General features: G+C 39.4%; 1 long non-coding RNA gene across 1 annotated transcript; it reads right to left on the reverse strand.

Moving 5' to 3' along the window:
* Positions 1-474: 474 nt before the first annotated feature.
* On the reverse strand, positions 475-12,327 carry LOC308701043. Its single transcript, XR_014031383.1, has 5 exons — positions 12,243-12,327; positions 11,994-12,114; positions 1,851-1,971; positions 1,050-1,147; positions 475-931 (listed from the first exon to the last, which is right to left on the reverse strand). It is a non-coding gene; the product is annotated as an uncharacterized lncRNA (long non-coding RNA).
* Between the last annotated feature and the right edge of the window lie 2,599 nt (positions 12,328-14,926).

Raw genomic sequence — 14,926 nt, forward strand, 5'->3', positions numbered from 1 at the left:
GGCCCCTAATTTAATAACAAATGATCGTTGCGACGGAAGCAAATCAATCAATACTAACTTTAGATGGAAATAACTTAACTCTGCTATAAAGCCAAAACAATCTCAGTTACCTTAAATTATACGCTTATCTCTGTAAAGCTGCTTTAAGACAATCTACATTGTTAAAAGCGCTATATAAATGAAGATGACTTGACTTGAACAATAGTCTGATCATAAACCTCTCGGATTTCATCAGAAATATCTTAATCTGTGTTCTGAAGATCAGCGGGTATCTCACGGGTTTGGGACGACATGATGGAGAGTAATTACTGACAAACCTCTGCTGTGTTTGATTAGACTGTAATTATACTCAGAGCTCTAATTTTACTGTAAAAGATGATCTTGTGTCTGTAAAGAGAGGTCAGAGGTCATGAGTGTAACAGCACTGTATGAGCCGAGGAGAAAATTAGTTCAGAAAGTGTTTACAAAGACTGTCCGATCGCTTTATGCATTTTATTTAAAACAGTGTGTTTGTATCTGGACTTTTCTTGGCATAATTAATTCAGTTTTACAGTAAATGTTTCAAAGAAATGAAAAACTTACAGAAACAGCAGGAGTAAATGATACACACATGTGCTTGTGTATCGAGATAAAGAACATGATCATATTTAACATGGAGAAAACACACAATAACTGTAACAACCAGATGCAATATTGCACTTATAACTGACATAAATAGAATTTTATATTCAGAACAAAAAACTATATGAAAATATAATAGCATTTACACACTTACACTATTTACACTTATTCCCGTTCCATTTACAAAGCCTAATGAACGGACACAGTTTATCTGAGGAAGATTTAAGGTCTGGAAACATTAGTTCATCATGATCCGTCATGAATAAAGTTGCTGTCAGGATCTTGAGAGTCCAGAAGACACTTTAATGAGCTTTAAAAAAGACACATGTGGTTTCATCATCATCATCAATATTCACTGAAATATAAATTAAATATTGATCAGCTGATCATCAGCGTATCTCAGAGATGATGCTCAAACATGATCTTACATTAGTTCAGGCGTCCTCTCATCATTTACTCAGATATCATGATCTCAGCTCATGCTTGATCTTCTCTGATGATTCAGATCCACACTTTACAGGAGAAACTGTGAATGAAGAAACATAATATTATCCTCAGTTTAAAGAGGGACAGAACAACCACATACAACACTAAAACTACACAATATAATAATAATGATGATAAAGCTGATAATCTGTTGCTGGATAACAGGCAAATGAAGTTGTACTGATGAAACGAAACACTGTTTTCACTTCTAAAAAGTACATCTGTAGTATAATAAAGTATAGTATAGTGTAGTATAGGTATGTCCACTAGGGGGCAGAGCGTCACTCATCATCGCCGTGTCTGGCTCTCTTTGCTGTTCATCGAAGTACAGCACAACACCAGCACAATATTATCAGCGCGAAACAGTGTTATAGGCGCTATGTATTTTTAATAATAGCCTATACTTTACAAATTATATATCCTATTCCTAGCCTATATAACAGATATTATTTGCAGTTTCGTTTTTATTTTCAAACCATTAGTATTATATTCTGACAGCTACTCTAGCCCTAATGTGTCTTCGCCACTGGTTTGTCATTTTAACCATTACACATCAGTTTAAAAATGAAAGAATTATCATATATCAGGAGACCACATATGAAATCATTAATCACACTATTAATCAGAGCAACTTCCATGAATTAACACAAAAATGGACACATTCAATGGCATATTTCATAAACACAGACAGATGATTCCCTCAAACATTTACTGATTGAGTTCTGAGTGATTGTTTTACTCACAGGTTGGTCTTAAATCATCCATGCTGCTCCATCTGACAATCTCCACAAGCTTCATGTGTTCAGTGGTTTGTGTCTTCATCTCTCTCTCTCTCTTCATGTGTTTACTCCTAGTGTCCATCTACTGTAATTTAAACAATAAAACAAATAAAAAGAAAAACAATCAATATTTTTAATCTGTTCTCTCGCGAAGAAATAAAGAAAGTGAAAAGTCAAAGTTAACGAGCTCCACAAAACATGATTCCACACACCTCGTCAACGCCTGTCACTAGAGCTGGGATCTCCCTGTCACGTGACCCGCGTGTCAGCCATTTTGACGGAATACTTCAGCGCACCCTATGAGCGCACCTACATGAGAATGTGGATTATCACGTTTTATGGCTGCGAACTGATTAAAATAATGAATAATGGTCACTGTATTAATTATCTTGAGCCTGCTGAAATGTTCCTATAAATATATTTTCTTTCCAACTGTGCAATCTGAATAATAAATAGGCTAAATATATTTATCCACTAAGCTGCAGCAGTTCTATGCTCGTCTTCCCATTAACATTTTTTTTTTGTATTTTTGTATCCTGATTACATAACGCCGTTACATGTATTCCGTTACTCCCCAACCCTGACTGTGCATTGCGAGAGGCTGCCTCCTTGTCATTTCTTGCTTCTAACAAAAGACAGAAAAATGCCTAAAAGCTGCTGTGTGACTGACAAGGTGTACAGCAAACAAGCTAAACAACCCAGAAATACGTTTTTATTAGCTCTCAGACCCCAAAAAGCGAGTGTGACATAAAAGTGGATACAGGCAGTTGAGACAGAGCGTCACGTGTCTCATTACTCTGAGAACTAACGTACGACTGCTAGAGGAGATCGTAATCGGCAACACAGGATAGTTTATCTTACAGAAATATAATTTATAAAACTGACATTTGGATATTTGACTCGCCAGTGACCAAATGTTTAAATAGTTGCCAACTCTCACGCATTGAGCGTGAGACTCACGCAACTGACACTTTTCACACGCTCTCACGCCACACATCCATTTTCTCACGCACAGAAAAATTGCGGAGCAAAGAGGTAACCTACTTTTAATATTAAAATAATTCTCAGCTCTTAGATTTCGTCAATTTTATTACGAAATTCAGACAAAAATACGTTTGGCGCTTGTAAATGTGACGTGACAGATCGCTGAGCGCCTCAGTTCAAGTGTGAACGGATCATCTGTTACTTTTTTATTTAAAGATGCAGTACACCACGGAAAGAGGTCAAGATAACATAATTATAACAATTATGTCACATGACGTTACATTTACCTCAGGAAAGCCATTTAATGACCATGTTAACTGAATAGAAAAAAATAGCTAGAGAGGAGATTTTGCTGCGCACTATATTACATATTTATTATAGTTTTACATATGTCATTAAATAATTGTTATTATAACAAAAACTGCATTACATTTAATTTAATTTGTTATTTTTATCCTTTAATACTACCAGCAGATTGGCCCCTCTATGTTTAGACTACAGCATTAGGTGAGATTATTTTTTTTTAAATAAAATTTAAAATAAACATGTATCCAAATTAGTCAATATTGAATCAAAATCGGAATCAAATCTCAAGAAAAAAAATCTCACTCCAAGCTAAACTCAGAAGTTGGCAGCCCTGCTGGACACGTAGTGTATTTTTAGTGCATACTGAGTGTCAAGATCCCACAATTTACCCATTCGTTCCAGCCTGTATCCACTTTTATGTCCTCAAACGCTCGTTTTTTGGGGTCGACAGTTTATGAAAACGTATTTCTGGGTTTCTTAGCTTGTTTGCTGTACACCTTGTCGCATAGCAGCTTTTAGGCATTATTCTGTATTTTGCTAGAAGCAAGAAATGACAAGGAGGCAGCCTCTCGCAATGCAAAGTCAATGGAGAGCGTTGGACCAGAGCCCGTCTACGGAGAGCCTGCCCACTCCCTATTAAGCCCTATTGTACCGAATTTTGGTTGTAGTACCACCAGAGTTCCACTGGGGGCGCTAGCCATGAGTGCAAAATGAATGGGAGTCAATGGGGCTAGACGGCTAAATTTGTCTCTTTCACCCGATTGCCGTTGAGAAATCTCAGATCTGATTGTAGATTTTGCAAGTTCAACATGGGGTTTAGGTCGAAAGTTGAATGAACGAGTACTTATGTCGTTTTGATTTCTTACAGGTTGAGTTGTTGTTGCCCATAACACGCTAGCATTATGCTAATGACGTCAGCATTCTGACGTCATTGATATTTTGAAAGACTTTTTAAAGCAAATAAGTGACTCTAAAAAATCTAACACCCAGCAATGTGTAATTTCTTTGCATCTCCTTTCGAATACAACATTCAAATTACTAGACAAAAAATTATATCCTGAGAAAAGTGGATTTTGAGGGTTTTTCGCCATAGACCTCCATTCATTCTGCACTCGTCCTGTGAGCGCCCTCATATGGAATCAGAGTGGAACTGCAACCAGTTCAGAACCCGGAAGTGTACTGAGAGTGAAACCAGAGCCCGTCTACGGAGAGCCTGCCCACTCCCTATTAAGCTCTATTGTACCGAATTTTGGTTGTAGTACCACCAGAGTTCCACTGGGGGCGATCGCCATGAGTGCAAAATGAATGGGAGTCAATGGGGCTAGACAGCTAAATGTGTCTCTTTCACCCGATTGCCGTTGATAAATCTCAAATCTGATTGTAGATTTTGCAAGTTCAACATGGGTTTTAGGTCGAAAGTTGAACGAACGAGTACTTATGTCCTTTCGTTTTCTTACAGGTTGAGTTGTTGTTGCCCATAACACGCTAGCATTCTGCTAATGAACGCTGATTGGTCAGTGAAGGACTGATTACGACCAGAGATACCGCTTGATGGCATCGTGTCATCCGCAGCGGGACCAGAAACAAACAAAACAAAAACTCTTCTAACAAGTGTGTTTACCTGTGTCAGCTGTGTTGTCGATGCCTCGAGAGAAAAGAAAGTGCAGAGCGCGAACGCACCAAAGTGACTGAAGGATTGCCGTGAAGCAGTATCTCTGGTCGTACATGTATATGACGTCATTGACACTTTAAAAGACTTTTTAAAGCAAATACGTGACTCAAAAAAATCTAACACCCAGCAATGTGTAATTTATTTGCATCTCCTTTCGAATACAACATTCAAATTACAAGACAAAAAATTATATCCTGAGAAAAGTGGATTTTTATTGGTATAGCGCCATAGACCTCCATTCATTCTGCACTCGTCCTGTGAGCGCCCTCATATGGAATCAGAGTGGAACTGCAACCAGTTCAGAAGCCGGAAGTGTACTGAGAGTGAAACTTCTCGCCATATTAGACATTCTCTGGTGAAACTTCTCGCCAGACATTGGGTGCTTCTCAATATCCCTCCTCGTCTCCTCTCTCCTCCGTCCTCCATCCTATGACCCGGAAACCGATCGAGCACAGCCATCTTGAAGGACATCTCAATTCTCTAATTGCACCGCGAGGAGTCGAGGATCGAGGAGTGAGGAGGCTTCCTGAGGAGTCATGAGCGAGGATACACAGGTGGATCCTATGCGGAAGAGTTTTATCGACTAAAACGTGACGCACGTATAAATTCTCCTCCCCCTTCACATCGGTCACAATAATTTTGATTTATACTTTACTTTTGCAGTTTATATAAACCACACACCTCACATATTTCAACAGGGTATCTTTCTTTATTATTATTTATTATGAATTTCTTAAATAAACAAATTTCAACAACATGAGGGCAGATCCTCTGAGCGCTGCTGATGACGCGATGAAGGGACGCTCGAGTGATCAAGTATTCCAATGTATAAAAAAAGCTTTCATTCGATCCCTCCGTCCTCGCGTCTTTTCCTTGCAGCCTTCCCTCGCATCCTACAGGGGGCGGAGCTGAGACGCGAGGAAAGGAAGCGAGGAGAGGAAACGAGGATGCACAAATAAGAATTGAGAAGCACCCATTCTCTGGTTGGACTTTCCCCCCGGGTGGGCGTGGTCTTCAGATTATGAAGTCGAACAAGCCTATCCTCTGTCTCTGATTTATCATCCGACCCGAAAGGGGAGGGCTTCGCAGTCAAGTGATCGCCGGGCGTGAACCATAGATCCAGAGCTATTTTTTTACAGTCTATGATCCAGAGACTTATGACTAGTGATGGGATTTATGGCTCTTTGAGGGGATCCGGATCTTGGCGATCCGTTCCTTTCAAAGCGCCGTTCAAAAGAACGGCTCTTTTGGCTCTTTTTTAAAAATTTAGTCAGTTTTAAGAAGCCAGCTTGGGGGCATATCAGTTTATCCTGGAAATAATCACTGGGAGGCATGATGAGGTGAGATTTGTAGTCAAATAATTAAAACTCAGATATCACACACCAATATCTGAGTTTTAATTATTCTGAAATATTGATTATTACCTCATTTGTCATGTGTGGACTATATTCCATAGGGTTGCACAACATCCCTCTGCTTAGACAGTGACATCACTATTTTGGATTTACCTTTAGTACAAAGTGTGTGTAAGCTACGTTGACTACTCACAAATAAACATCAAAAACAAAGCCGGCTGCAATGAATTTCTTTGCAAAACAGCTTTTACTACAAACACTTCCACACAAGAACGTTATCACACAAGAACATTTTGATAGAAAACCAAAAATATTTAAAGTTTTAAATATATACTGTAAATAAAATTAGAAAAAAAAATGGAAATGTCTACATACAGTCCACTATTAATAATGCAAACTTTGCAAATAGGACATCAGCCCCTTCTATCATCATGCTGTTAGGCAGTAGCACCATAGACTGTAAAAAAATATGGACGACGCCCCTTCGCTCTCTTCCATTGGTGAGAACTGAAGCCGCCAGAGTCCCGATATGGCGCTGACATATTGGAGCTTGAGTCTGCGCAGTAGCGATTTCGGGACCAGACCTGCGCAGTAGTGAGCAGGAAGTAAAGCCGCGAGATCAACGCTCCGCCCTCACTCTCGCAGAATGCACTCAGGGAGAGTGGATTCTGCACACTTTTTTAAAAATTGATTGCAGTACGACAAGAGGCTTGTTAAAATAAAGCAAATACAATCTCCTCAGTCCTCCGAAGATCCCGAAAAAAATGTCCGTTGGTGCTTCAGTGACTACTTCGCTCAGAGAACCTGTCAATCACAGCTGTCAATCATGACGTTACACCACCGCATCACGTAACTAACTAAAAACCAACTTATTTTGGAAACAGATACTAGAACTTACATCAGCGTGATAAAAACGACAGCAAATGAAAGAAACCACCTTTGGAAAAAAGATATTTGAAGTGTAATTTAATTGTTTAGTTGGTCTCGCGTCCCGTTGAATAACATGGGGAGGCGGGGCTTATGACCTATACTAGGACCAGTCACCGGGGGGCGATCGAGACGTTTTGGCTTCACTTTTCAGGGCTTGTGCGGCACGCTTGGTTCACTCCAACGCGCTATTAAATCCTATTGGTTGTAGTTCCACCAGAGCTCCACTGGGGGCGCTCGCCATGAGTGCAAAATGAATGGGAGTCTATGGAGCTAGACAGCTAAATGTGTCTCTTTCACCCGATTGCCGTTGAGAAATCTCAGATTTTATTGTAAGTTTTGCGAGTTAAACATGGGTTATAGGTCGAAAGTTGAATGAATGAGTACTTATTTCTTTTCGATTTCTTACAGGTTGAGTTGTTGTTGCCCATAACACGCTAGCATTCTGCTAATGACGTCAGCATTCTGACGTCATTGACATTTTGAAAGACTTTTTAAAGCAAATAACTGACTCTAAAAAATCTAACACCCAGCAATGTGTAATTTCTTTGCATCTCCTTTCGAATACAACATTCAAATTACTAGACAAAAAATTATATCCTGAGAAAAGTGGATTTTGAGCGGTATAGCTCCATAAACCTCCATTCATTCTGCACTTGTCATGTGAGCGCCCTCATGTGGAGCCAGAATGGAACTGCAACCGGAAGTTTATTGAGTGGCACTTCTCCCCTCATTAGACTTTCTCTGCCAATACTCTGTTTAAACCAAGCGGGTAGCGAATTTTTTTTTTTTTTTTTTGCAGGGTGGTAGGGGAAGACTCATTAATATTCATTAGGGAAGTCATCCCTGATTGGTCTGATGACCTACACCTAACCCCGCCCCTAAACCTACCTGTCACTGGGGTTAAGACCAATCAGGGATGACTTCCCTAATGAATATTAATGAGTCTTCCCCTACCACCCCGCAAAAAAAAAATTTGCAAGGGGGTAATCCATCGACCGGAAGTTGAAGCCGGCCGCGTGCCGCCATCTTGTAGCAGACCCTCACCTGCTGTTAGCATTCCCATTGACTCCCATTCATTTTGGAGTCACTTTGAAAGCGAATAACTTTACATCTGAGGCGTTTAAAGACTCCATTTGTCCATTATTTATTTCTAAAGAAACACAAAAATGTATAAAAGGCTCCATTACCTTGTATCTTACGTTATGGCCCTGTAGAAGCAGTTTTTGTAAAAATAGGCTATGATTGCGTCACAACCACGCGACTCTCTGTCGCACAGTAGAGAGATTACCGTAAGGACAGGAGGAGAAGCTCGCGGGCGATCGGGGGGACGTGGAGGCAAAATGACAAAATAATCAATCAGAATACTTAGCAAAAGTGTCTCCTGCTCCAGCTCATGGACAGCTCCTACTCACACTCTCCGTCTCTGCAAGTTTCGGAAGGGAATGATTCAGATTTCTCTCGGCACAGCTACTAGAAGACAGACGGGTTGCTCACGTCACATCTACGTCGTCAAGCTCAGTGTGAGTCTGCGCAGTCGCTCAGCCATCAGGAAGAAGAGCTTCTAATTGACTTCACTTTTGTCTCTGTTGAATCCAATGGGGTCGCTGTGTCCATTTTATATACTGTCTATGACCCAATAACACCAGACAAGGCGACGAGTGACACTCTGCCACCTAGTGGACATACCTATACTAGACTAGACTATACTATACTAGACTATACTACATACTTGACTCATTAAGGGCTTTTGTACAGTACACAAACCTCCAGACTGCTGAGAGTGATGATTAGATGAATATGTGAATATGTGCTGCGCTTTCCTCTCAATAACTAAATAAACAGGCAACAAAATTGAGAGAACAGCAAGCTTTAAAAAACACACACACACAAAAACAAACAAGAAAAGCATGTGAACATGTCATTTTTTTAGCAGCTTTACAGTATTAAAGATGAAAACAGTGTCTCGTTTCATCAGTACAACTTCATTTGCCTGTTATCCAGCAACAGATGATCAGCTTTATCATCATCATTATTATTATTATCTTGTGCAGTTTTAGTGTTGTATGATGTTGTTCTGTCTCTCTGTAAACTGAAGATAATATAATGTTTCTTCATTCACAGTTTCTGTGGATCCACACACTCCTGTAAAGTGTGGATCTGCATCATCAGAGAAGATCAAGCATGAGCTGAGATCATGATATCTGAGTAAATGATGAGAGGACGCCTGAACTAATGTAAGATCATGTTTGGCCATCATCTCTGAGATACGCTGATGATCAATATGATAATGATGATGAAACTGCATGTGTTTTCTCTTTTGTTAAAGCTCATTAAAGTGTCTTCTGGACTCTCGAGATCCTGACAGCAACTTTATTCATGACAGAACATGATGAACTAATGTTTCCAGACCTTAAATCTTCCTCAGATAAACTGTGTCAGTTTACTAGGCCTTGTAAATGAAACAAGAATAAGTGTAAGTTTGTAAATGCTATTATATTTTCATATAGTTGTATAGTTTTTTGTTCTGAATATAAAATTGTATTTATGTCAGTTATAAGTGCAATATTGCATCTTGTCACAGTATTGTGTGTTTTCTCCATGTTAATATGATCCTCCTCATGTAACGTTCTTTATCTTGATACACAAGCACATGTGTGTATCATTTACTCCTGCTGTTTCTGTAAGTTTTTGTCATTTTCTTTTACCCGTTTAAGATTCTTTGTCTAAATCAAGTTTTTAATTTCTTTGAAACATTTACTGTAAAACTGAATTAATTCTGCCAAGAAAAGTCCAGATACAAACACACTGTTTTAAATAAAATGCATCTTTGTAAACACTTTCTGAACTCATTTTCTCCACGGCTCATCCAGTGCCGTTACACTCATGACCTTTATTCTCCTGACAGACACAAGATCATCTTTTACAGTAAAATAAGAGCTCTGAGTATAACGTACAGTCTAATCAAACACAGCAGATGTTTGTCAGTAATTACTCTCCATCATGTCGTCCCAAACCCGTAAGATACCCGCTGATCTTCAGAACACAGATTAAGATATTTCTGATGAAATCCGAGAGGTTTATGATCTGACTATTGTTCAAGCACTACAGTAAAGACATAAAGAGAATAATAAGAGTTAAAGAATTAAAATAATAATAAACGTGTAATGTAATGCATTCAGGGCTGGAAAGATTTCTAAGACATTTATGGGTAGAAAACAAAGTCTCTGAAGCACGTTGAGAAAACCTGTTTGTCCAGTAGAGTTTCTCAGAGACTAAAAAATATGTCTTTTTCCCCTTGACCATCCAGCAAAACTCTGAGACTTACTGTGGATATTTATTTCTGCATGATGTTCAATATGCTTACAATATAATGGTGTTATTTATGACTAAAGGCCCTTTCACACCGGATGCGTAACGAAAAAGCGAAACGAAAAAGCGAATAGTTCGTGTGCGAATAGTTCGCATCAAAACCATTCACATCAGCCGCGACGCGAATTTGCGACGTCTGTGACGTTCAGAGAGCTTCAACATTCCAAAACTTTCGCGCGAATCGCGCCGACAGCTGAGAAAACATGGACACTTCATCATCATCATCATCATCATCATCATCCAGTCATAGTCATAGCATCCAGTGAAGACGAGCTTTTCATTTTATTTAAAAGACAGAAAAGAAGGTTTTGGGTGCAGCCAATCTTACAGAACAGAAAGTCTGAAGGGGAGTATGCTTATGTGCAGTTTTTTTTTTTTTTGCGTCTTCAACAGTGCGTTTTGTAATGTAACTACACATTACATGTAACACATGAAGTAAGTTAAAAATCATTCGACTAGAAATATCACACAAAGAATGTATAGTATAGCCTACTAAAAGCAGCCCTAAATAGTCTCACTGCATTTTGTTACGTGTTCAAAGTAAACACGGTCTCTGTCTCTATCTTTGACGATAAAAGTGTTAGCTTTCTATCCCAAATGTAGTTTGGCCTGCTAGCCTACCTAATATTACTATTAAACTGTGAATGAAGAAACATTATATTATCTTCAGTTTAAAGAGGGACAGAACAACATCATACAACACTAAAACTGCACAAGATAATAATAATAATAATGATGATAAAGCTGATCATCTGTTGCTGGATAACAGGCAAATGAAGTTGTACTGATGAAACGAGACACTGTTTTCATCTTTAATACTGTAAAGCTGCTAAAAAACATGACATGTTCACATGCTCTTCTTGTTTGTTTTTGTGTGTTTTTTAAAGCTTGCTGTTCTCTCAATTTTGTTGCCTGTTTATTTAGTTATTGAGAGGAAAGCGCAGCACATATTCACATATTCATCTAATCATCACTCTCAGCAGTCTGGAGGTTTGTTTACTGTACAAAAGGCCCTCAATGAGTCAAGTATAGTATATCTTAGTATAGGAATGTAGGCCTATGTCCTCTAGGGGGCAGATGAAAACTGGTCAAAAACTCACTCGACGTCACTGTTATTTGGTTTCTCTTTGCTGTTCATCGAAGTACAGCACAACACCAGCACAGGATTATCAGCGCGAAACAGTATGTTATAGGCACTATGTATTTTTAATAATAGCATACACTTTACAAATTATATATAGCCTATATAACAGATAACAATTTAGCCGCTTCGCCACTGGTTTGCCATATTAACCTTTACAAATCAGTTTAATAAAAGTTAAGGAATTATATCAGGAGACCACATATGAAATCATTAACCACATTAATCAGAGCAACTTCCATTTGCAGGATTAACACAAATATGGACACATTCAATGGCATATATTTCAGAAACACAGATGATTCCCTCAAACATTTACTGATTGAGTTCTGAGTGATTGTTTTACTCACAGTGCGGTCTAATATCCTCCAAGCTCCTCCATCTGACAATCTCCACAAGCTTCATGTGTTCAGTGGTTTGTGTCTTCATCTCTCTCTCTCTCTTCATGTGTTTACTCCTAGTTTCCATCTACTGTAATTTAAACAATAAAACAAACAAAAAAAGAAAAACGATCAATATTATTAATCTGTTCTCTCGCGGAGAATAAAGAAAGTGAAAAGTCAAAGTTAACGAGCTCCACAAAACATGCCAAGAACCACCTGGCTGCAGCCTCAAATTCGCCTGGCGACGTCACTATAGTCAGCAGCAGCAGCTCGCGTCCAATCAGAACGGCGCCTTCCAGGCAGCGAGGGGATGGGTTTAAGTGGCTCAAGCGGATTGACACAATCGAGCGTTCTGATTGGACGCGAGCTGATGCTGACTTTGATAGTCGTCAGAACGGTCAGAACTGTCTTCGTTCAACCTCTATGTTCAACCTGCACGATCCGTTCCACGCATGCGCAATTAAGTAGGTTAAATAACAAACGGGTTCTTATAAACGTATTTTGTTATTCTGTGCTGTGATGAAGACAGAAATATTATGATGTCGGTGCCTGTAACAGTTTTATACACTGCTGTCACATTATTTGAGCTGTTTCTGGATGAAGGTAGACTGCTGACAGTGAGTCTGTTGACAGAGTTCAGGGAAAACTTCCTAAAGTAAAGTTTAAAATGAATACGCGCTTAAGGTGCGTGACAAAAACACACGCGCACTTCAGTTAGTGCGATTAAAGTGTTTAGCAGCTACATGGCCGCATACTGCAAAAGCTCTTCCAAAACATTTTGGTATAGTTACAGTCCCAAAACAAGTGTACAGTAGGCTAGTTTCATCTTGTGCATTACAGAAATCACATTTTATATCAATGTCAGGTTTAAACTTTTTTAGGTAACTTTTCACTGGATAGAATATGAATTAATTTAAATGAGACTTCTCTAACTTTATTTACAATAAGGTATTTATGTGGCAATAACCAAACTTTTCTCCAGTCCTCAATATCCACAAAATTGCTCCAATAGGTAATTACATAAGGTTTGGTAATAATATCTTTTTGAAAGAGAGCACGAATGGACCTGTTGCTAGAATATGGGGATGGCTAGTGCCTACGTCATCGTAGCCAAATACGTCACTTCCGTGTCCAAACCGAATTGGGCTAGAATGGTGCAGTGAGTTTAATGTGACTGAGTTTAAAGTCGTTATTTATGAGAATCAACTAGCTAGTTATTTATGAAAAGTCATATTGTAAGATATTAAACTTTTTTACAAAAAACAAACATTTTACAAGAATGAACGAGATTAATTACGAGATATACGTAATATTTTACAGAATTAAGTCGTTTACAAGTCCTTTTTTTAGATTTACGTGACAATTTACCAGAATAAAGTCAGTATTTACATTTTTGAGAATGAAGCCATTAACAATATAAAAGTCACTATTTATGTATATACAGTTGCCAAATTGTGTTGCTTTTGTGGAACAGGGGTGAGAGGGACAAGGGTTCTGCACTGGCAGAACCTACTTCTTTTTGTTTATCGCCACAGAGTTCTTTATGTAATGTTTTTTTCTTTTATCCAGGCGTAAAGATTTCACACCTAACTACAACTCAAGGGTCTGTGGATGGCATTTTCCACATGGCAAAGCAGCGGGGCCCACACGGTTTGCCTGGAATGAGGGAAAGGCTTTTCCTCACATCAGCCAGCCGACCAAACGGCAAAAGAAAATGCTCCCGGCGACTGTAGAGGACGAAGGAGGAGCTGAACCAGGCCCAAGTCACCTTGACACTGCTCAGAAGACCCCAAGTAGTTCAAGTGTTTTGGTGCTTGAAATTGAGAATAAGATGCTCAGAAAAGAAAATGACAAACTGAAGAAAGAATTGGAGAAACAAAAACAAACATTTTCATTTAGTCAAATATCCTCCCACCCAGACATAGTCAACTATTACACTGGCTTGCCAGATGCTGCCACAGTCTTATTTTTGGAGACCCTTCTTTCCAAATTTGATCTCCAGTATCACTTTGATTGGAACGTCCAAAAAATGCCCTTAATCGATCAGCTGCTCTTGACTTTGATGAAACTCCGACTGAATTGTGGTCTTGTTGACCTTTCTGTGAGGTTTAACTGCTGCCGGGCCACAGTCACCAACATCTTTATCACCATCTCCAGTGCCCTGTATGACATTTTGTATGTCGGCATGATGGAAAACAAAATTCCTTCCAGATTCAAGAACCAAACCTCCCTGCCACATTGCTTCCAACCATTTCCCAATTGTCGGATTGTGCTCGACTGTACTGAAGTACCTGTGTCCAACACAGAAAGTTTGGACACCCAAAGTCATCTGTACAGTCATTACAAAGGAGGTACCACGCTTAAGGCTCTGATTGGTGTGGCACCTAATGGATTCATTACCTTCGCCAGTGACCTGTATGGTGGAAGCACATCGGACAAAGCAATAACAGCAGACTGCGGAGTACTTCAACAGCTAGAAGCAGGTGACATGGTGATGGCTGACAAGGGCTTCACTATTCGTGACATTTTACCTGCAGGTGTTTCACTGAACATCCCAACATTCCTTGTCAACGGACAGTTCACAATGGAGGAAATCAACCACAACAGACTATTTGCCAGTGCAAGAGTTCATGTGGAGCGTTCTATTCAGTTTACAATTGTGTTTACATTAGACGCAGCGGCTTGGACACGGAAGTGATGTCGTGACGTCACACTAGCCATCCCTATGGAAACCGTATCGTGCAGGTGGAACGAATCGTGTACCAACAGTGACGTTTGCACACTTCCTGTTTCGGGTAAAGACCAGGTAAAGACTGTTAGGAGTTTGACTCGCAGTAACCCGCCCTTACAGACTCGATTACCTTTGTACAGACTTTCACAAGCGGGCCAATATCATATCT

The sequence above is a fragment of the Scardinius erythrophthalmus genome, assembly GCF_964197995.2.
Source record: "Scardinius erythrophthalmus genome assembly, chromosome: 13".
NCBI lineage: Eukaryota > Metazoa > Chordata > Actinopteri > Cypriniformes > Leuciscidae > Scardinius > Scardinius erythrophthalmus.